Below are 25486 nucleotides of genomic sequence, written 5' to 3'. Positions count from 1 at the left end.
CCCTATCTTGAGGTTCATAAACTTCATCACATCTGCAAGTCCTTTTGCCACATCAGTAATATAGTCAGAAGTCTGGGAATTAGAGGGGGTTATTACTCTGCCTTTCACCATGTGTGACATAATAAAGCGATTATTACTGAGTTACTAAAAATTATGATGATGATGAGTTGTTTTTTTTTTCTTTTTGCTAAATTATCATTTGATCCATAACTGGAATTTGATCTAGCATTAAGTCCTCATCACATTTAATCTGCCACAGAAATGATTTTCATGAGACGCTCATCTTATTAATCCATCATCTCAGTAATTTAGTTATTAACTGATTTTCAAAAGAGATTTCTCGGCTGCAGGAAGGAGATTCTTACAAGGGCTGGCAGATGCATCAACAGTAGGAAAGAAGATCAACCTCTAAAAAAGGAAAATCTTGGGAAGCACATATGTGATGTGGAATACAAACCAAGGAATTGAGGGCTGTCCTGAGCGGTAGGACTAAAGGTGGCCATCATGTTATTCAGCAGGGGCAGGGAGAATTTTTTTACTTTAATATGTAGTATAAAACAGAAACTATGGTTTATCTCCAAGTAGGATCAATCATGTGATTTATACAGGTGCCAAGATGTTGGAGGCAAGGATGATAAAAGCTGAAGTCAGTGCGTAACAGTATCAGCCTCTGCATTGTTCCTCAAAATAGTCCTGGCAGGGAAATTTACAAAAAGGTCAGTTCAATACAAACCGGTTTCCTTAAGATGCTGTAGGTGATCGACTTTTGAGCTTTTTCGTTTGTTATAAATTGGATCATAGACGTTTATGTAATATGTGTCTCCTCGTCACAAAAAGTGTTCCCCACTCACTCAGTTCAATATATCCTGTTTTAGCATGCAAAGCTTTCCCTTCAGGCTTGCCCTCCCACATTTGGTCTTTTTTATTGAGGAGCAAGAGTCCCTGTGAGCATCTTGGATTGTCACTTAGCAGGGGAAGTGAATGTGAATGTGAGAAATGAATGTGAGCCACACTACAAGACGAGACATCCTTGTATTTCTTGTATGACAAGTGGGCTCTTATTCCTTGTATATCCTAAACTTTGTTTCTCACTTTTTTTTTGTACTGAGGATTTAACCCCAGAGCGTTTAATCAGTGAGCCACATCCCCAGCCCCTTTTATATTTTATTTAGAGACAGGTTCTCTCTAAGTTGCTTAGGGCCTCGCTAAGTTGCTGAGGTTGACCTTGAACTTGTAATCCTCCTGCTTCCGCCTCCTGAGTTCCTGGGGTTTCAGTTGTGTGCCCCCACACTCAGATTCCCCTAATTATCTTAAAGTTGGTCCTTCATCTTCTCTTTCTCTTCTTTATTGGATCATTCCAGTTGTTTTTTTTTTTTTTAAATCCCTGAAAGAATGCCTCTTAGAAGAGAAACTTCACCTGGCACTAAGGTTAATAGCTTATTTTAATTGATAGTGGTTAACGTAAGCTAAAAGCAGTATTGTTATGTTTTGGATATGGAATGTTCCCCAAAAGTTCATTGCTTCTCAATGCAGCCATGTCCATGTGTAGAGGTCAGGATTTGGGGAAGTGACTGGACTCTGAGGATTCTGACCTCATCAGGGAATTAATCCATTGAGAGCTTCACAGCTGAATGCATCATTGAGAGGTGGCAGAAATGTGGGAGGTAGAATCTGGTTGGAGGGAGTAGGTCCTTGGGAGCATGCCCTTAGAGATTAAATCATCCCCAGTTCTTTTCTTTCTTTCTGTGCTTTCTGGTTGCCATAAGTGAGCAGCTTACCTTTGCCATACCCCTCCGCCATGATGCTCTGCTTGCCTAAGGCCCAAATCAATGGAGCCAGCAAACTGAAACCTCTGAAATTATGAGCCAAAACAAATCTTTCTTTAAGTTGTTTCCTAAGGTGTTTTGGTCACAGAGATGAAAATTGACAAGAATAATTTCAATATTTAAAAATATCAAGCTCCATGTCAAACTTTAGTGGGTTCTTGTGGCTTGGAGGAGAACATTTCATATATTCTTCACATAAACATTCCAAACAGAGAGAAAACTATGTACCCCTATGGAGATGGAGGGGCAGGGTTCTGAAAATGCAGTCCCTCGGGTGGATGCAGCAGGTGAAGCTTTTGATTGTTCATATTTTAACTTAAAAGTTTACATCCATTTTTCATTTGCCTCCTTAATGTATTACTATTTAAGAATGTCAAGATATTTTAAAATTATTTCTATTTTATACTTCTCATTTTCTGATCTCTCCAATCTCTGAGTATAATTCAATCCAAGAAAATATCTCATGCTAATTCCATGGTATCCTGTTATCCCTTTAACTTGATGCTCACCTCCAGCTTAAAATGCCCAGGTCAGGCCTACAGAATCCAAATTCAAAATCATGTCATTAAAGAATGCCCAATAATCAAGCAAATATTCCAAATTCAACATCTGTTTAAAGTTTGTGGTGGGTGAGTAGATGGCTGTTGTATAACTTTCTACACTTAATTAGTTGGAAATGTTTCATATTCATAAAATGCAAATAAAATGAAATTTAAAGCAAGGTCCACACAGTCTAAATTCTACCTTGGAACCAAACACATCTCTTTTTTTTAAGTATATTTCTTAATTTGTTCTATTTAGTTATATGTAACAGTAGAATGCATTTGACACATCATATATAAATGGAGTATAACTTCTTGTTCCTCTGGTTGTACATGATGTAGAGTTACACAGATCATATAATCATATATGCATATAAGGTAATAATGTGTAATTCATTCTACTATCATTCCTACCCTCATACCCCTTTTCCTCCTTTCACTCCCCTCTGTCTAATCCAACAAATCTCTATTTTTGTCCCCTTATTGTGTATTAGCATCTCCATATCAGAGAAAACTTTGACCATTTGGTTCCTTGGGATTGGCTTATTTTGCTTAGCATAATATTTTCCAGTTCCATACATTTACAGGCAAATGCCATAATTCATTCTTCTTGAAGGCTCATTAATATTCCATTGTGTATATATACCACACCAACTCATTTCTTAATGAGAAATAAGAACAACTAACATGTTTTTTTTTAATAGGGGATGAAATTTAAATTGAGTCTTATGAAAAGGATGGGACTCAGACAAGCCAAAAGAAAAAATAAATAAATTTCATGCTAAGGAGTGAAATAAGATTTGTAATCAGAAATTACTTATTCTGTTCTGGAAACTTTGAGAGAAGGATAAAGAGATGAGTTTGGATTCCAAGGTAGAATTTAGAACAGTGTAGACCTTACTTTAAATTTTATTTTATTTGTATTTTATAAATGTGAAATATTTTCAAATAATTAAGAAGTGCAGAAAGTTATATAACAGCCACCTATGTACCCACTACGGAGAAAGAGATTGGTCTCAACTCTGAATGCAGTGTGAGCAGTAGGAATTTATCACTAGGGAGCAGGGTGAGGGGTCCATGGATGGAAAAATCACTGGCAGGAATCATGGAGGGAAGAGAAGGTTCTAGCTCAACTGACCTAGAAAGATTCCTGTTGAAGGAAGGCCAGAGTAATCAGACATCACCTAGGGGATGGGGAAGATAGGGGTTGATGAGAAACAAGAAAGTAAAAACAAGAAAGTAAACTGGTGGGACTAGGAGATGTTTAAAAAACCTGATTATAGTTTGTCCAAGCAGATCATTCATGTCAATGTGATCAAGTGCAAGGAACTTGGTTTTCTCTAGAACTGGAAGCTGTGTCTCACTCTCATGTTGTTCTGTCATTCCTGGAATGTGGGTAGGATGCTGCTCTCAGATAAATAGACATCTGTCTACCCTTTGTTCCAAGTTGCAGCTTGAAGCTCTTCTCTGTTGGCCTGAAGCTGGAAGCTGGTTTGAGGTGCAGAGGAGCCAAAGGTCCCAGATGCTCCAGGGGGTGACCACAGTGAGTCCTGTTTGAGCCAATCATTTCCTTTTCCACACATCTGAAGTATCTACCACCTGGACAATTTCAGATTCCCCATCTGCCTATTGTGGTTGTCTTTTCCATGATGCACCTTTTTTCTCTTCTGTTAGCTGGTAAGTGCCAGAGTAGTCACTTAAAGAGCATTTAGAACCGGATGCTGTGATGCATGCCTTTAGCCTGTGGCCAGCACAGGCTTCATAAATGAAGGTTCAGCTACGTGAGAAATCCAAAAGGGAGTTTGAATTAAAGAGACAGGCTCTAATTACCTTTAAACCAGCTCCAGGATGGCTTCTCCTACCTCCAGTCTCAAGCTACCTATTAGAGTAGCGAGGCTTACTGAAAAGGCCAGAGAGAGAGAGAGAGAGAGAGAGAGAGAGAGAGAGAGAGAGAGAGCATGCCAGGGAGTGAACTTTTATTGGGGAACAAAAAATTCTGGGGAAAATCCCAGAATGAAGATTAAGGAGAGCAGTGTCTCAAGGTCAGGTGCGATGATTGGGTCTTCAGGGGTTGTGGCCAGACACGCCTCCACACAGACAAGCCCTTGGACCTGAGAAGGGTGGGGAAAGCTCTGGACACAAAGATGTGTCTAAACAAACGCCTCTTGCCCAGCCAGGGAGGTAACTCGAGTCACATTTGAGGATGGCCTCCTACACATGCCTGTAATCCCAGCAACTCTGGAGAGGGAGGCAAGAGGACTGCAAATTCCAGACCAGCTTGAGCAATTTAGTGAGATCCTGTTTCCAAAAAGGAAAAGAAAAGATAAAAGGAAATGGTGGTTGGTTATATGAGCGAACCTGTCTTCCCAGGTGAGTCACTGGATGAAATCATGAAAACAGACTTTGCCAAGAGAGCATATTTCTCTATTCTCAATGTCACATATCCATGTGATTCATTGACACATTCATTCATTAGCAAATGTTTTTGAATGTCCAGCATGGCCAGGTACTATTCTTAGTCGAAATGAAGCAGTGTACAAAACTGAAGGTGATGGGGATGATGATGAAGAACCCCCCTCCTCTGGGTGTGGTAATAATAAGTACCTCCCATTTGGCTGTGCCTTTCCTGGGGCACCACCTGTGAATCCAGGCATATGAAGAGTTGCCAGTGGCAGAGTTCTAAGCCATTAGTTCATTGGACATACGGAGGTTAGATGCATTAAGGCTGCTGACTGAACATGAGGAACAAGAGCTACCCTTTGCATCTCAGGCAAGTGGGGAGTTAGAAACTCATGCCCTTAGGAGATGGTCCAGGGCTGAGAAGATGGACAACATTCCATATCTGACATAGATTTGAATTCTGGAGTAGAGCCAGTAAAACTGTGCCAACATCCTAAAGAGAGGAAGTCTATGATAAAGAAAAATCAAAATGTAAAAATAATACCAAGAGATACAAAACAAAAAGTAACTCTGTTTTTTTTTTATCTCTAGTAACAGAATAATCCAATGTGAAATAGTTCCTTCTAAAGGAGAGGTTACGCTATCGAGTTTACTTAAATAGTGTTTTTCTCATTGATAAAAGTAATATATCCTTTTGGAAACATTAGAAAGTTACTAAAAGATAGTTAATAAAGGAGGCTGAGTCAAGACATATAAATTAGTTAGAAATAGAATAAATGAGAGATCCTGCCTTATTTCTTCTGGCAACTTCTTATTAGGTGCAGGTTCATACTTTATTTTTCTATGTATAAGCTATTTTATGCTTTCTTTGTTTTACTAAACTTGGGAAAGAATGCCAAACCAATTACTCTTTCTAAAGTATATAAAAAACATGCCAGGATGTGCATATTTTTCACTTTTTAAAAATTTTTATATATTTATTTTTAAATTATATATCTTTTAAAATTTTAAATTTATCTATCTTTTTATAGAAAAGTTGAAAAACACAAAAATGAAGTTAAAGTTATCTATAATCCCACTACTGCTGATATGCTAGCATTTACTTTGGTGCATTTATTTACAGATTGTATGTATGTATATGCATAGATATCCTATCCATGCCAACATATATGTGAAGAATTACAACTACATGGAAAATGTTTATGATGTGATATAAGCAGAAAAGAGCAGAGTGGAAACCTTTTCCCGATCTCTGATCTCTTTAAAATTTTTCACAATCATGTTTTTAATAAATTCATGATAGTTCATCGTTTTGATGTGAGCTGGTAAACTTTTTCAGGAAAAAAATGGGAGCTGCTCTTAATAAATTCAGAAAATTCTGCCATGAAATGAAAATAGCTTGTCTGCTTATTCTTTCTCCTCATCGTGATCTCATATTTTTTTCAAGCATTTTCCAACATCCAGAACATATAGTAGGAAACCTAAAGCCTGCAAAGCTTTAGAACTAGATATGATTTGATATTTTAACAGTCAGTACCCAGAATAGTAACATCAATATTCTGAAAGGAAAATTAGGGAAATGTCAAGAGTTGAAAACTTCCTACATATAGTTTGAGCATCAAAAATTGAAACAGCTACCGTAATGTTTCTCTCCCAGTGTTTGCTACAATAAGAGACACATTTCTTTTACAATGACATCTTAGAGTCATGATTAAATATCTCCTTGGTCCTGAACTCTGGGCTTCCACAAGGCCAGCACATGGATCAAAGTGGCTACAGAAAGATACCTGGGGGAAGATTTAAAACAATACTAAATCCTGGGTCCTGCTTCAGTACATGTGGAGTGGACTGGAAATCTGTATTTTACAAGCTTTCCCAAGTGTTCTGATAAATAACCTGGTTTGAGAACCACTGCCTTGGGAGAGATGGTGTAATCCAATTATTTTCTGGCAGCCTGAAGGGAAGTGGTTAAGGTGGATTTGATTTATTGTGTGAAACCTAAACTCCCCAGAGAGGCTCTCCCTAGAAGGCATTAAAAAAAATCTATTTCAATATAGTTATTTCCCTGAAGAGTTTTGATTGTCATTCTAAAGCCATGGCAAAGATTTGATGAAATTTTCAGGTCACTTCCAACCACTCCATTTTATAAAACTGTGCTTAGTTCTGTAAATGTTGCAATGATCTTTAAAAAAAATTTTCCCTCTAGAAAAGAGTGCATTTACTTCACACCCATTAAGCTAAGCAATCATGACATGTTCACACCCCTGAGCACATTTTGTTCCTGATAGAAAATGAGACATTCAGTTTATTGTGGGCACATAAAGACACTGGAGATTTTATTATGGCTTTCATTTCTCAAAAAAAATCTATATTAAACATAAACTAATATTTATTTCCTTCATTTTGTCTGTAATTTGCTTTGTAAAGAATATGTAATAATTTTTTCCAATTTTACACAAGAAATAACTTTGTAAAGATGCTTCATTCTAATATGATCTTACGTTCCTCCCTTTCAATCTCTTCATATTAATTTACTTAATAAAAATCATTTTAATCAAATAGTTAATGCGTTCTACAAATGCAAACCACTCATCTCATATTTCCAGCCTGTATAACATCCTTATTAGAGGAATTACTGTTGTAGTAGACTTTGATATTTTTTGTCTATAAACCCCTTTTGACCACTGCAAGATCTGCTTTTTGTCCACAATACTTGGTCCTGGTAAGTCTGTCAATCACTATGCCTGCTCCTTTGTTCTCCATTGTAAGAGCCCAACTTTCTTATAGCAATGATTGGCCTACTAGTTAGTATGAGACCTAAAAAAGATGAATCAGATGTAGAGTGGAAGAATTATCCTCCTTCTCTACCCTCCTAAACTTGCCAGCTGGAAGAAGTTGACTCTAGTTTTTCCAGCAGCTGATCTGAGTTTGTGTAAGAATGTGAATATTTAGAGACTGGTAGAGAAGAGGGTTGGAGAAAGATACCCAATGTATTCTGGATCTCATCATGTTGACCACAAACCTTCTGGCAATGTGAAATTTCTATATTTGTTCTGTGAGTTATTTTAAATTGAATCTGCAGGCAAATTGCATTTCAGACAAAATAAATGAATAAAGTCCTCACCAATACAATGATTTTTCTCCATTTTCCAGATGAGTAAATTGAGGCTCAGAAAGGTTAAGTTCCTTGACCCAGCTAGTTAGTAAATCACGCTTGAGTTCATATCCTAACAGTAAAGCCTGTGTTCTTTAAACATGTTCCCATTCTTCAGCATCTACTGAAGAAATCTGGCACTTGGAAAAGTATCGTGTAAGAACTGGATCAAATGTGTCTTAGAATAATGTCATGCCAAAGAGAGAGTCGTCGGGGTTGATTTTGATCCAAATTTATTGGGTCTTTGCAGAAATTACAAGGTGCTAAAGTGTCAAAAGTAAAAAAAAAAAAAAGAATCTACTATGTACCTAAAACAAAATTATAATTTAAATTTTATATTAGCCAAAGACACACTGTTTAAAATAGTACCTCAGAATTTGAAATGAGTTTTGTTAAATTATGGGTAATAGTAAATAACGGACACAAACTCCACCATAATGTACACATCTGTGTGTCAACAGAGATGTCCTGTTGCAAGTTAAAATGTTTGAATGGCAGACCTTTATAGACAGGGTCCTATCTATGTATGTTATATTTTTCAAACAAAGAGTAAAGTCCCTTTGCTATCTAGTGTCAGATGAAAGTCTGTCTCTTCAGGGCCCCCTTATAGCTGGGAATGGTCTTTATTTCCTGCTTCTACTCCTAATCTACTCCTAATCCACTTGTCTTTCTTTGACAGAATGCTTCCCAGTGAAGAATCTGAAGGACATGATTTTTAAAATGTATCTATTTAAGGAGGCATTAAAAGAAATAAAATTGAATACAGGAGAAAAGCAAACTGTATAACATGCCTGAATAAGTGTGCTATACTTAAATGTTTGGATTTTATTTTTGTTTTAGTAAATATACTTATATTTTTTTAAAAATATGTAATAGTTGATGTGTAAAGAACACAGAAACATTTAGATAAGATAAATATAGAGAAAGAAAATGAGTATCTGTGAATCCAGTACTAGATTCAGCTGTGGACTGAAGGACTAGAACTTGATCAGTTCTTGTAACAATTCTCCCCAAACCTATCCCTACGCTGCCTTCCTCAGAGGTATTACTCTCCTGAATTTTATGTGCATCATTTCCTTAATTTTTTAATTTAGTAATTAAGTTTTTTTTAGTGTATGTTTCCCTAATGTACACAATATAGAGCATGGTTTTGCTTGTTTTTGAGAGTTATAAAATTTATTATCATCCTATCTGTGGTCTTCCTTGACTTGCTGATTTTATTTCAAATTATGTCTCTAAAATACATCCATAATCTTCTGTGTAGCTACAGTTCATTCATTTTTAGGCTCTATAATAATACTCAATCTGTAACTGTTTTATAATTTATATAAGTCACTTTCCTTTCATTGAAAATTTGAGGGAGGTTTTTCAAAATTTTGCTGATGTAAATGATATGGTGATACATGCTCTTATTCATGTCCAAGATTTTTTGGGGGGTGCTAGGATACCCATGGTGGAACTGTTTGGTTTAGGATATAGAATATTTAACTTGACATGAAGATGTTCAAATGTTTTCCATATTTCTGTGATTACTAATACAGGTGAATGCCTTTCCAAGTGTGTATTTATCATTCACGATTCCTGTTTTTATGAAATACTTAAGTATGACTTTTTCTTTTGAGTTGTCTTTTTCTTATTGACTTGCAGATGTTTTTAAAATACGTTCCAGATTCTATTCCCTTAAGGATTCTATATGTTATAAATATCTCCTTCAAGTTTATGACATTTCCTTTTTATTTTTTTCCTGGTGCTTTTAAAAATCAATATTTTAAATTTTAATATAGTCAAATGTCTCAATCTTTTCTCTTAATAAGCCATGCATTTTTTTGGTCTCAGCCTGAGTATAATCTTTCATATCTTGTAAATGTTTTTTATTTTTATTTCTTGTATTTCAATCTTTAATTCATCTGAAATTGGCTTTTATACATGGTGTGAACTGGGGAACCAACTTTTTTTTCATTGATTTTATTTTTTAAATACATGACAGCAGAATGTATTACAATTTTTATTACACATAGAGAGCACAATTTTTCATATCTTTGTATAAAGTATATGGGGAACCAACCTTTTATATTTTCCCCTTTGAACTAACGAATTGTCCACCATCATTTAATTGATAGCATTCTCTTCCCCAGCCATCTGTATTTTCACTCTGTCTTTCGTGGGTTCCTCTCTGTTTTGTTGGTCAATAAATGTAACTTCGTGTCTATTATCATACAATGTCAATTATTCTATTTTTACAAGAAGCCCGCATAACAGGTTGGACAAATGCTATATGTTTTTTAAATTTAGGAATATTTTGGCTATTCTTGGGCTTTTAAATTTCCATATAAGTTATTCAGCAAAAAGTTTTCAATTTCCTAAAAAAAAAAATACAGGTGGCATTTGCTTTTTAAAAGGGCCAATGCAGCTTCATTTATGTAGCTTTCAAACTCCATTATCCAAGTTCAAGGTCCTTCTGCCAGAGTTAAACGCCTGTCTCTGCTAGATTGCTGTGCACCATCCCAAAGTGTGATAGAGCAATTTTGGAGGTCCCAATGCCTGCTGCTCTTGTTCCCATGAAACACTGCTCCAGAAGGTGGTATGTATGTACTGCTCAGCCATGTGCCTGCTTGCACAGGTTCTGGTAAATATGCCACAATGAGTTCATTTACTTTCTCAGGGATGGACATGCAGGTTCCCTCTAGTTTTGAGATGCCACAAACCACATTGCTATCTTTGTGTATGTGAGCTTATGAACCTGCATGAAAATGTATTTGAATGAGATGGCTGGTTCCTAGTTTAACTAGATATTTTATCTGCTTAAATATTATCAAACTTATCAGCTGCACCAATTGATACTTTCACATGCTGCTCAATGTACTGCCCATATTCCTCTACCTATTCATGTACATAGATATAACATCTGGGAAATTATAATTTTGCTTACATGTAGCCATTTTTCATCTTATATAATTCCTAAATGTTGTTCAATGAGCATGTGTTCTTTTTTACAATCATAATCATAAAATAAGTTCTTCAAAAACCATCTTCTCCTGACACACATGTGCAGTGTGTGTCTCCCACCCCACTGCCGCCAACTTTACTAGAAATAATTTCTCAACTCTGGTCCCCCTACACTATGAAAAGAGCCTTTCTTCACGGGCAATGTATACAAGGTACTTCTTTGTCTCATCAGGCCTCTCTCCTCCTGCCTTGTGTCCCCTCTGTATGTAAAAGCACCCCATCCTCAAATCAGGTGAGATCTTGTCCAATTTATAAAATTCTATAACTAAATCATGCTAAAACAGAATGATTTAGTTTGATGAATATATGTCTGGGGCAGGAAGAAGAGGTTGTTTTTTTTTTTTTTTTCCAGATGGTGAAAATCACTAAGTATTACTTAGTAAAACACTAACTTGTGATATGAACTAGAAAACCCCCCTCTGACAGAACCCTGAAGGCCTCCCTAGCCAGTTCACAGGGCAGAGGATGAACAAAGTTTATCTGTCTGAGCACCTCATCCACTACTGAAGTTCCAGTCTTGTCTCCATTCTGCCATCTTGTGGCCTTTCCTGTTGCTGCATTCAGCGTTCTAATTGTCACAAGTACCTTCAGAAATAGGTACAATATTATTATCAACAATTTGCAGAAGAGAGAATTGAGATGCAGACAGATGAAGGAACTTGCTCAAGTCATCTCCTGAAGGGGTATGGATTAGAATCTAGGTCCATCTGCTTATAAAACTGGTGCTTTTTTTCCTATCCTTGCTGTTTCAGTCGCACATAGCTACTATTTTCACACGTGACTTCGGTTCTGTTACTGCTTCATATTCACTTCATTACTGGATTGAAAATAATTTCTAAAGGGAACTAAGAAGCATTAGCCAAAAATTTTAACTAAATAGAAGAGTTTAAACACACGTGTTTGTTCTCTTTTCATTGATGGAAATCCCGTCCTTTGGGTGCGGTGATCAATTTCTGTGACAGCCAAAACCAGAGCGCCATCTGCTGGCTGAAAAGCTGGAGGAGTTGAATGCGGGAGAATTTGAAAACTGTATGATCCCTATCACTTTCCCCCACAAGAAAATTCCCAGCAGTAACTTCAGACCAAATGTGAGGGGAAAGTAGGAGATAATAGTATTAGCCCTGATTTTTTAAAAAAAAATAGCTTGAAATTAAATTCATTTTCCATAAAATTAACCATTTTAAAGTAAGCAGTTCACTGTAACTACCACATACCTCTATGGAGTTCCAAGGATCATTTCATCCCTCCAACAGTAAACTCCATTATTCATTAAACAATTTTCTTGCTATCCCATTCTCTACAGTCTTGAACACTGCAAATCTGAAATCTATCTCTATAGGGTTATCTCTTCTGGATATTTTATATAAATGGAATCATGGAGAATGTGTGATGGTGTTTAGCTTCCTTCACTTTACATGATGCTTTGTAGATTCATCCACATCACAGCATATATAAGAACTTCTTTTATTTTTATTGCTGAATAACATTCCATTGTGTATACATACACACACAAAAAAACTGGTTTATTCACTCATGCATCAGTGGATATCTGGGCAATTTCCATCCAGAATTGTGAATCCTGCTCTTGTGAACATGAGTATACCTGTACTACTTGCCTGAATACCTGTTTTCAATTCCTGAGAAAATATATAGGAATGAAATTGCATTAGCCCTGATCAAAAACTGAAGATGTGGATGAAAAAAATCTGAAAATGTAAAATAAAAACATTATTTCAATGGCAGGGAAAAATAAGTAATGGATCAAAAGAAGGAACATTTTTTTTAAAATTCTTTTATTTTTCAGAGACTTTGTCCACTATAGTAGTTAATAAATATGTGGACCTCAGACTGCTTATCTTTACAATAAGGAGAATATGACTTACTTCATACATTTGTACTAAAGATTAAATTGGAAAACAGTGCTTTGTACAGTTATAGCAATTGTCAAAACCTCAACAAATGTCAATCTCTTGTTTCTTTATTCTTGTAAAGGAAATGGGTTTTGTTTACCAGAGATTTCAGAAGAATTGAATGCAGTTCCACAACTAAAACATTCTCTGAGGAAGGAAATTGAGTTGAATAGAGTGTTGATCTATGTGGTTGCTTATATACTGGTAATGTATATTTTACCCCCTCTGGCTCTCTGCCCTGATGAGTATGGTGTTCAGTTTTTTCCTCTAGGAAGACAACTGACTCTATTTTCTGTCTGGGGAGTTCCACATCACAATGAAGATGATCTCAGAATCACCTCTAAAATGTTTGACAGAAACTGTTAAAAAGCCACAAATAGTTTTTCTCTTTCCTAAAGCACACAGAGTTATTCTTTTGAAAAAGTAATGTTATGTAAAAAAAAATGCAAAATCATATCTAATGTGTTTTAGCTTTCAGTTCCTGTGAATTCTTGCTCTGTTGAAAGATTAGTGTGTCCAAAAGAAACCATATTGTTGTAACTTTGTAATGTAGTAAGAATCCCAATTTGAGAAAATTTTAGTTATAAATTATTGGAGGAAATTTTTATCTGTGACTGACTTGATTTGGTGAGCACACTTGTTTCCACAATAAAATTAATGTTAGGATTTCATAAAAATTTGTCTTGTGTATAATTCTTTCTTTGTGTGTTTATGTTTTAAAGATCTCTTAGTGGCAAATGAAAGGGTTAAGCCAATCTTAGAAAGAAAGAGATATTAACAAAAGACTAATACAGAATAATCAAGCCAGTCACAGTGGTACATACCTATAATCCCAGCTATTTGGAAGAGTGAGGCAAGAGGATCACAAGTTCAAGTCCAGCCTGGGAAACTTAGAAAAAACCTGTCTCAAAAAAATAAAAAAATAAAATAAAAATAAAAAGGATTGGGGATGTAGCTCAGTGGCAGAGGGTCTCTGGGTTCAATGCCCCCATAGCACCAAATAATGATTAAATACAATTTACTGTGTTTTTCTAGAGGAGTAGAATGAGAGATAGATATGAGCCCCTGAGGACACACCCTGCTATGTACCTGAACATAGATGCTACACCCTGAATACTAACCACAATGTATTGCACATTTTATGGATGACAGTCATTATATTCTCTAGTTAGGAGACCACCTTATCAAGTGAATTATCCCTAATTAACATATGAGAAGACTGGGGCTTAGAGACATTAACTAACATGCCCCAACTTTGTAATTCTTTGATGGAAGAGATGGAGTTTCTAGGTCTTTTTGAACTTTTAGCCAATGTTTTCTAGGGAGAAGGAAACTGCTTACTACTTTTCCTTCTGGTTGGGTAAAAAAGATCTCTTATGGTTGTCATCTCTACCTATTCTTGTTGAAAAATTCTTCGGGAGAATCCTATAGGTAGAGAGCACATTTGATGCCATCTAGTTTACTTCTCTTGTGCAATTCAAGGTTTTCATGTAAGAGAGGTTGCCATTTACTTTCAGACGGCCAGAACTGGGAATTTACTACTTTGTAAAGAAAACTATCAAATATTTGCAACTACAAATGTGAGGAAATACCATGCAACTTTTGACCAACTGTTAGGTGTCCTCTTTCTTCCCAAAAGCTTATGTATAAAACAACGCAAGAAACTTTAGAAGTGAAATGATTGTGTTATAAGAACCTTACCCTAATCAGTGCATTAATCCATCTGAATGGATTAACTGGGTGGTAACTGTAGACATGTAAGATGAGGATAGAAGAGGTAGGTCATGAAAGGCTTGCCCTTGGGTTTGTTAGTTTGTCCTTGGTAAGCAAAGCTCTCTCTCTCTGCTTTCTGTTGCCATGTTCTGAGTTGCTTTCTGCTACCACACTCTTCCTTCATGATGTTCTGCCTTTCCTTGGGCCCAGAGCAATGGAGTTGGCTGTGTATGGGCTGTGACCTCTGAAACCATGAGCTTCAAATAAACTTTTCCTTCTCTAAAATTGTTCTTGATGGGTCCTTTGGGTCACAGTGGCAAAAAAGCTGACTAAAACACCAGTTTTGCCTAGGAAAGCTTCAAAATTATTTGTTAGTTATTTCATTCATTAAAATGTTCTTCTGTTTGTTCATTCATTCAAAAATGTTAATTATGCAGCCTCAGTATTATTCAGCTTTGAAGTTACAGTTCTAGATAGTCATGAATGCACAATTTTTTTTTTTCTAGAAACTCCATTGCTTTTAGTTCATACTAAATTTGTTAGGTGATTGAAACTAACTCTCTCTCTCTTTTCCTAGTAACTGTTGCTTGGTCTGACATCTTCTTCAACCTGCATCGGAAGCATTGAATGGTTTAGTTTTGACTCTTCTTTTGAATTTATCCTCCCTCAAGAAATCACTCTAATTTTTTGGCATCTACAAATATCGGTCAATATGCCTTCTATGTTTCTATTTGCATATTCATGAAAATTATTAAATTGAAGAGGCCAAGTTCAGAATGCTGAAATTCTGTGCTAGAAATATCCCATGTTTTGAGAACTGATGTATTAATATGGGGGCGGGCAGGGGCAGTTTATTCAAAGAAATAAATCCTAATAAACACCAATAGTCCCACGTGTCTTGACTTTGCCTAAAATGGATCTTGAGAAATAGTTAAATGTCTTGCTAAATTCCTGTGAAAGAGACTTGACCTCTTGGTATGAGATACCGTTAGTGGTTTAAAGGCATGGAATTAGGGGAGATACAGTAGGTCTCCTAAAAGTAGAAATGAAATCTGTCTTTTATCACTTTATTTTTGGTCAAACTTGAGTAGTTTCAACTATCCCCCCATGCATGTTTGGAATACTGAAAGGAATATTTTAAATAGAATCTTCTAGAGTTGTCATTGGAACAAATTGCTTTCCCTGGGGCAAGTTGTGCCATTTCTTTGCTTCTCCTTCTGTCAGCTCCATGATCATCAATTGTTAAATTCTGAAGCAGCCACTCATAAAATGTTCCTCTCCTGGAGACAAAGGTCTCTGGGTCAGAAACTTGGACACAGTTTGAAGTGCATACTGATTTCCTTTTATCTTCTTAGTCCCATCAATTTGGACTTTACTCTTTTCTAGTTTCAATAAGTGTGATAAGCATTTATGTAGGGGAATTAAGCAATTCTGTTCAATCACTATGATTTTTACAAGATGAACTCTTTCCTTCTTCTCCTCCTTATACGTTTTAATTTTTTTCTTTGGAAAAATGGCCCCCAAAAGGTTAGTTTGCATTATGAAGATCTTGTCTTGGGAAAACCAGTTTGGCTCTTTGTACATAACATTTCTCATGACCAGTGTATGGACATTTAGTAAATGTCCAAGTTAACTTTGGAGAACTCTTTCAAAAGTCCAAGTGATAGCTTGTTCTACAAATTCTCATTTCGGCATGATACTTTTCTAGAGTAAATTACTTATTCTGAAGTGTTTGATTCAAAAGAGGTTTCACCACCTTTATTTCCTGGTATTTATTCTTGCCCTTTTATCAGTGTGATTATTTGTTCACTTCATTCTTCATTAATTCCTTTATTCAAGAAATATTTTTTGATCAACTATGCCAAGTACTGTTCTCTGTGTTGAAAATGTAAACTTGAATGAGACAGGAAGTTCTGCCCTCGGGGAATTTATGTTCTTGTGGAGGATGGAAAGTGAAGAGAAGCATGAATGATCAGGACATTAGAGGCTGTGGAGGTGTTGCCTGTGTAAGGCAGAGTAAAGTGACCAGGATGAGCTGGGATAGGTGGGATTATATATGGAGTGGAGGCCTTTACGGGAAAATGAAACATGAGGTGAGATCTGCAAGGTCAGCTGAGGGGGCTGGGGGCATAGCTCAGTTGGTAGAGTGCTTGCCTTGCATGCATAAAGTCCTGGTTTCAATCCCCAACACAACAAAATAAATAAATAAATAAGCAGATAAACAAACAAATAATAAATAAAAGTTCAGCCAAGGATCCCTGTCAAAATTCAGTCACTTCCATCAACCCCTTGAACTCTAAGCCCTTGCAAAGGAAGGTCACCCTGTGAGAACTCCTTTATTAGAAGCAGGGGTCAACAGTCTAGTCCTACTACAGCTGTAGCCAACATGCCACTATCATTAAAATAAGGTCATGTGTCAACAGGAGGAGAATATCGAGAAATAGGCATTTTAAAGTGCTACTTTGTGTGCTAGAATCTCAGAGTTGCGAATGGCACTGCTCAAGGAGGCTTTGAAAGTATGTTCTTAGGCATGACCAAAAGAATTAAGTGATCCAACGACTTCCCAGTTATTCTATGAGGAGCTGTGGACTAACTATCTTGTGTGTCTGGATTTAATGGACAAATGAACAAATTCAGTCAAACAATCATCTAACTATTTGCAAAATTTATTCTTTTTCTTTCAAAATATCCACCAGTTTGGTTGAACTTAACTGGTTTTAATTTCTTTTATTTGTGTACAGAATTTCCCAGAGACCATGTTCATGGAAACTTCCCCAGGTTTCTCTAGGATAACCCTGTCCCATGTTTATATTGAACACAAAGATAGCAACAGGCAGGCCTTAAAAAGTAGAGTATTTGGTGAAAATATTTATGCTAGTACCTGTGTAAGTTCCACATCTCTGTTAATTTCTCATTCAGGTGACTTTGTGCTCATTTGGAGGGCATTCTGTGCGATTCTTTACCTCTCGCTTCTTTTGCTTTCTATTCTGGAATTGTACCATTAATATAGAAAATTTAGATATACTTTTATCATGTAAATTTAATGCTTTCTGCTTGTTTGTATCTGATAAGGCATGAACATTCTTTAAAAAATATGATCATATCTGTTCAGGAGGCTGAGGCAAGAGGATGGCAAGTTCGAGCCAGTTTGGGCAACTTAGTGAAACCCTCTGTCTCAAAATAAAAAATGAGAAAAAGGCACACTCATACAATTCTGGTGGGACTGCAAATTGGTGCAACCAATCTGGACAGCAGTATGGAGATTCCTTAGAAAAGTTGGAATGGAACCACTATTTAACCCAGCTATCCCACTCACTCCTTGGTCTATACTCAAAGGTCTTAAAATCATCATACTATAGTGACACAGCTACATAAATGTTTATAGCAGCTCAATGTACAATAGCTAAACTGTGGAGCCAATCTAGATGTCCTTCAATAGATGAATGGATAAAGAAACTGTGGTATATATATATACAGTGGAATATTACTCAGCATTAAAAGATAATAAAATTATGGCATTTGCAGTAAGTGGATGGAGTTGGAGAATATCATGCTAAGCAAAGTAAGCCAATCCTCCAAAACCAAAGGCAAAATGCTCTCTCTGATAAGTGGATGCTAGTCTATACTGGGAGGAAGGCATGGGAAAAATGGAGAAACTTTGATTGGCCAAAGGATAGGGCCAGGAAAAATGGTGGAATGAGATGGACATCATTACCCTAGTTACATGTATGACTGCACATATGGTGTGATGCTACACCATGTACAACCAGAGAAATGAAAAGTTGTGCTGCAATTGTGTCCAATGAATCAAAATGCATTCTGCTGTCATATATACCTAATTAAAATAAATAAATTAATTAAAAACATAAAAGGGCTGGTGATATAGCTCAGATACATCCTGGACACCCCTGGGTTTAATCTCCAGTACTACAAAAATAATAACAACAAAACTTCAATCATTTTTCCTTGCTTTTAGAATGGCAATGCCAGTCCAGGGCAGTTGGGACCCTGCCTACATCTTCAGCCTCATGTCCTACTTCCACCCTCCTCACATCACATAAGCAAGAAACATTTCTGAATAGCAGGCACTGTATTAAGAATTTTTCATGCATTTTCTCACTTAGTCTTCATAAGTGTTCCAAATGTCCATGCTCTGTGTGTTCGACCATGGTGTTCCCTTCACCTGAAATTACCTTCCTGCTTTGCTGGGGAACTTCTGTTCATCCTTAAATCTCAAGTGACCAAACTCCTATGAAAAACTCTCTCCTTCCCCAGGAAAAGCAAATCACTTCCTCAATTCCCCCAGATCATAATTCTCATGTAGCACTTATCATTATGCACAGCACAAATTCAGTGTCATGTCCACCTCCTCCCCTGGGATAGGAATTGCTGAAAGTTCATAGCTAGGACTTGACTCCTTTTATGATCAGGCCGAGAACAATGCCTGGCACATATTAAAGACTCAATAGATGATTGCTGATTAGGACTAAATTGAATCAAGTTGAAGGTACCGCTTTGGCATCTTGATTAACATCTACAGTGTGTTGAATGATATTAAAAGTATATGTCCACATCCAATTCCTGGAATTTGTGAATATTACCTTATGCAGATCTTGAGAAGAGGAGTTAATCCTGGATGATCTTGGAGGACCTGAATGGGTTACATGTATTCTGATAGGTAGAGAGAAGCATAGAGAACAGGAGGGATTGTAATCATGGAGGAGAGACTGGAGTGACATGATCAGAAGGCAAGAAACACCCAAAGCTCTCAGAAACCAGAGAAGGCAAGGAAAGGTTCTCTGCTGCAGCTTCAGAAGTGAATGTGACCGACTCCTACCTTGGTTTTGAACTTCTGGCCTCCAGAACTACAAAAGTACAGTTTGTGGTAATTTATTAAAATGTCCCTAGGGAAATTAATATATTATCTTGTGATTAAAATTTCTGAAAATATGTTCCTCTCAAATTAAAGAGTTCTTTGGATTTCACAGTATAGAAAACACTGAAAATTTAGAAAAGATTTTTCCTGAAGGTCTTTTCAGATGCTTCAGCGGGCAAAGGTGCATTGTGAATCCGAAGACCAGCAGTTCTCAGCATCTTTGATCATATCATCCTTTTTGTTTCCCCTGCAACAAATATTAACACATTTCTATGGGTGTTAATGTTCAGTAGAATGGACTTGGGGATGTATACTAGCTATCGTCCTTCTGCAATGGGACACAGCAAGGGTACTTGGAGGAGGCGTAAAGGGCTTTGTTCCTTCAATATGTACACAGGAAACCACTGTGAGCAGAAAGAAATACTTTTGCAAATATCTGCTATTTGCCTGGCACAGATTCTCTTGGGTTTAACTTTGTGAAATCTTCCTTGGGCTTTGTTTCCCTGGTTGCCACGCAGCCAGTTCACTCCTCACAGCAAGTTAGGGCTGGGCCTGAGGGAAACAATGGAGGAATTAAGTGAGAACATGGGGTCTGCAGGTGGGCAGCCGAGAATGGCCAGCTCCAGGTACCATTGGGAACATTCGTGCTCATTTTCTGCTACACTTCCCCCTCCCTCTACTGTTGTTTTTACTGCTTCAGTCTCTTGGAAACATTCTCTTTCCTAATGTAAATCTCAGCCCAATAGCTCATGATACTGCTTAGTTTAATTGTATTTGAAAGAAATGGTAATTGTGTTTGTTTTGGCAAACCTGTCATCATTTATGTCGGAGGCAGGGTGGAGGAAAAGAGGAAGCCAAAGGATTAGACATCATAGAGAACAAATATGACTGATCAATAAGTTCTGGGTGTGTGTGCATGGGGGTGCTGTTAGAATGTGAGTGAAGTGAGTGGGTTTGCAGGTCTAGTTTAGTGGGGTTTATTAAGTTTTTCAAACTTTAGAGGATAGGTAGGGAAAAATATGAACTCACCTTCTGAAAATCTTGAGGCATAAAGAGAAACCTATGCTCAGCAATTAGACAACTTTAGCAGATGAAACCTCGAGATTGTGAGAAGAAACATCTAGAAAACGATAAAAATATTACTTCTGCCAATAGCTCAAATGGAAGTCTTTATCATTAGACTTTATTTATTTTTTTTAATTAATTTATTGTTGGTTGTTCATAACATTACATAGTTCTTAACATACCATATTTCACAGATTGATTCAAGTGGGTTATGAACTCCCATTTTTACCCCGTATACAGATTGCTGTGTCACATCAGTTACATTTCCATTGATTTACAAATTGCCTTTCTAGTGACTGATGTATTCTGCTGTCTATCCCATTCTCCACTGTCCCCTCACCCCTCCCCTCCCCTCCCCTCCCCTACTCTCTCTCCATCCCCTCTACTATAAATCGTTTCTTCCACTTATATAATTTTCCTCCTACTCCTCCTTTCCTCTTATATGTAATTGTGTATAACCCTGAGGCTCACCTTCCAGTTCCATGCAATTTCCCTTAACTCTCACTTTCCCTCCCGCCTATCATCCCTGTTTAATGTTATTCTTCTTCTCCAGCTCTTCGTCTCTACCCTGTCCTTGGTTACTCCCCTTATATCAAAGAAGACATTTGACATTTGTTTTTTAAGGATTGGCTAGCTTCACTTAGCATAATCTGCTCTAATGCCATCCATTTCCCTCCAAATTCTATGATTTTGTCATTTCTTATTGCAGAGTAATACTCCATTGTGTATAAATGCCACATTTTTTTAATCCATTCATCTATTGAAGGGCATCTAGGTTGGTTCCACAGTCTAGCTATTGTGAATTGTGCCGCTATAATCATTGATGCAGCCGTATCCCTATAGTGCGCTCTTTTAAGGTCCTCAGGGAATAGTCCGAGAAGTGCAATAGCTGGGTCAAATGGTGGTTCCATTCCCAGCTTTCCCAGGAATCTCCATACTGCTTTCCAAATTGGCCTCACCATTTTGCAGCCCCACCAGCAGTGTACAAGTGTACCTTTTTCCCCACATCCCCGCCAACACTTGTTGTTGTTTGACTTCATAATGGCTGCCAATCTTACTGGAGTGAGATGGTATCTTAGGGTGGTTTTGATTTGCATTTCTCTGACTGCTAGCGATGTTGAGCATTTTTTCATGTACTTGTTGATTGATTGTATGTCCTCCTCTGAGAAGTGTCTGTTCAGGTCCTTGGCCCATTTGTTGATTGGGTTATTTGTTATCTTATTATCTAATTTTTTGAGTTCTTTGTATACTCTGGATATTAGGGCTCTATCTGAAGTGTGTGGGGTAAAGATTTGTTCCCAGGATGTAGGCTCCCTGTTTATCTCTCTTATTGTTTCTTTTGTTGAGAGAAAACTTCTTAGTTTGAGTAAGTCCCATTTGTTGATTCTGGTTGTTAACTCTTGCGCTATGGGTGTCCTATTGAGGAATTTGGGGCCTGACCCCACAGTATGTAGATCATAGCCGACTTTTTCTTCTATCAGACGCCGTGTCTCTGATTTAATATCGAGCTCCTTGATCCATTTTGAGTTAACTTTTGTGCATGGCGAGAGAAAGGGATTCAGTTTCATTTTGATGCAAATGGATTTCCAGTTTTCCCAGCACCATTTGTTGAAGATGCTATCCTTCCTCCATTGCATGCTTTTAGCCCCTTTATCAAATATAAGATAGTTGTAGTTTTGCGGATTGGTTACTGTGTCTTCTATTCTGTACCATTGGTCCGCTCGCCTGTTTTGGTACCAGTACCATGCTGTTTTTGTTACTATTGCTCTGTAGTATAGTTTGAAGTCTGGTATCGCTATACCGCCTGATTCACACTTCCTGCTTAGCATTGTTTTTGCTATTCTGGGTCTTTTATTATTCCATATGAATTTCCTGATTGTTTTATCTATTTCTACAAGAAATGCTGTTGGGATTTTGATTGGGATAGCATTGAACTTATAGAGAACTTTTGGTAATATCGCCATTTTGATGATGTTAGTTCTGCCTATCCATGAGCAGGGTATATTTTTCCATCTTCTGAGGTCTTCTTCTATGTCTCTTTTTAGGGTTCTGTAGTTTTCATTGTATAGGTCTTTCACCTCTTTTGTTAGATTGATTCCCAGGTATTTTATTTTTGGGGGGGATATTGTGAATGGAGTAGTTGTCCTCATTTCTGTTTCAGAGGATTTGTCGCTGATATACAGGAATGCATTTGATTTATGCGTGTTGATTTTATATCCTGCCACTTTGCTGAATTCATTTATTAACTCTAATAGTTTCTTTGTAGACCCTTTTGGGTCTGTTAGGTATAGATCATTAGACTTTAATTACAAAGGTTTACTTTTCTTTTTTAAAAAACTCAATTTATGTTGTTTCTATCTACTTTTAAAGATTGGAAAATTGTTTGCCTTAAATGAGTACCACCCAAAGAATTCTCACTTATTTCTGAGTTACCTCCCTCATGTCCCTGCATTGTCAGCTGCTGTCACCTTACTTGCCCTTACAGTTCTTCCCCTTCCAACCTGGCTTACACCTGTTCATGCCTACTGCCCATGAAACTTAGTGGAAATGGCTTTTTAAAAAATTTGTATTTGGATGTGATGAAACATTCCTGTTTTAAGGCCTGACTTCAGTATGGAAATATAGAGAATGACATCCTTTACTACTCAAGAACAAAGGTGTCATCTGAGACTCAGACTTGTAAGACTGCTTGTGTGCAATGTCTTACTCTGTTCCTTCTGGATAGTTTAGTGTCTGACCTCTGACCTGAAGTATGTGCAGAGGAACCATACTACCCACGCTACTTACCCCTTTTCCTCCTAGACAGGACAGAGCAAATGTCAGGTTTGAACTGTGAAGGGTCTGAGATCATACTGCACTTGAAAGCGAACAAGTTAACCTGCCCTAATGTCTGAGGTGTTTTCCTTTCATGTATGTGTGTGCGTGTGTGATGTCTATATTATGCAGATATAAATTTACATCAGGGTCAGTTCCTCCCAGGACAATACCATGAAGGCCTGATGTCACTTGCTTATGTGGTTATGGGGTGATGTTGGCAGCATTGGAGAGGGAACCTGATATTAAAGAAACTTGGAGTTTATACAAGAATTGATGGGACATCTTCCCATCTCACTCTTTGCAGACAGGGAGAAAGAAATACTTTGCTCTGGAATGTAAAGAAATTCTGTGGAGAGGAGGAGAGGGTTTCTATTTTGCCATGTTGGAATGTAAACTATTGCCTCTAGGGAGGGAAAACTCCGGGGTTTTCTATCTTTGTGTATGGTACTATGGCCTCAATGTCTGTTTCCCCTGAATTCAAGTGCTGAAAGTCTAATTTCTCAAGGTAGTGGTATTAAACGTGGGAACTTGGGAGGTGATTAGATTCATGAATGGTATTGGCACATTTACAAATGAGGCCTCAGAGAGCTTGTTTGACCTCTGTGAGGACACAGTAAGAAAGTGCTATCTATAGACAGAAAGCAGACCCTCATCAGACATTCAATCTGTCAGCATCTAGATCTTGGAGTTCCTAGCCTCCAGAAATGTGAGAAATACATTTCTGTTGCTCACAAGCTACCTTGTCTATGCTGTTTTCTTATAGCAGCAGAAACAGGCAGACACTTGATATTCAACCATACTTTAATCCAAGTGCCAGTGCTCTGTGTTCAGAAAGCCCTGACCTTGAAGAAACATGGAACATTATGGAGCATTATCTCCCAAGATCATGACTCTACCTTTTTATGGGGCTGGGGATGTATTTCAGTAATAGAGTTCTTGCCTGAGGTACGCATGATTCTCTGGGTTTGATCCCCAGCACTGAAAATGATTTAAAAGAGAAGGAAAGAAAAATAAAAAAAAAAGAAAGAAAGGAAAACTTCCAAGTGTATCAACTGACGCAAGTAGACACTGGGTAAAGTAAAGGAGGGAGGAAAAGAGTAAAGACAGAATGAAGGTATTTTATGTATGAAATTTAGCCATTTCTAAATGACTGTCATAGTAATTTAATACTATTATAAATTATACACATGTCAGTGTGAACTCTCCTTCTCCATGGAGAAAACAGAGATAATTCTTATTCCCCTCCTTTCCTTCTCTCCCTCCCTCCCTTCCTTCTTCCTTCCCTCCTTTCTTTTTTCCTTTATAAAACAGATATTTACTGAATATTGATTATGTGAGAAACACTGTGCTAAGTGTAGGAAAAATAATGTCTAGCAAAATAGACAGAGTCTTGGAGCCTAAAGTTTGGAATAGTAGAGGAAATTTGTAAACAAATCATCATTATAAATGTATTAATTACAGTTGTATAAATTCTGTGAAGGAAAAACCCATGGTGCTATTAAGAGTATTTAACAAGGGAAACATACGTCATCTGAAAGTGTTTTGAAATTGTCAGACTTAGCAAATAAAAATATAGGACACCAGTTAAATTTGAATGTCAGGTAAACAATGAAGAGTTTCATACGTATTTCTCTTGTAATATTTGAGCTATAATTAAACTGAAAGGTTAATCATTATTTATGAAGAATTCAAATTTAACTGGATTCCTACATTTTACCTGGCAATCCTTTGTGGGGAAAGGAGTAAAGAAGGCCACTTTTAGGAAGTGACATCTGATCTGGGACTTAATAGGTAAGTTAGTACTATCCAGAGTCAAAGATGTGGTGTGGAAAGAGGGCCAGGGTAGACCATACACATAAAAGGAATGCATGTATGTGTAAGTGAAAAGAATCTGATATCTTTAATTATTGTGGCCAAAGTGGAAAGAATGAAGGGGTAGATGATATTCATAGATACCAGAATGATCAGGACTCAGGAGCCTAGTTTGAGGATATTAGAGGTTAAAGGGATTAAGGACGGAATTAGAACCAAGCTCTGTCTTGGGGCCATGGTAACTTCCCCACTGGCTGTAGACAAGTCAATTCACTTCTCTGGGTCTCAGAGGGCAAATAGATGTTAGAATGATAACAAATGAGATAATGGAATACGGATTCTGAAGAGTTCACTCAGAAAATTCA

This window comes from Spermophilus citellus (genome assembly GCF_964194105.1).
Source record: "Spermophilus citellus genome assembly, chromosome: 10".
NCBI classification, from domain to species: domain Eukaryota; kingdom Metazoa; phylum Chordata; class Mammalia; order Rodentia; family Sciuridae; genus Spermophilus; species Spermophilus citellus.
This window is presented reverse-complemented; position numbering follows the sequence as displayed.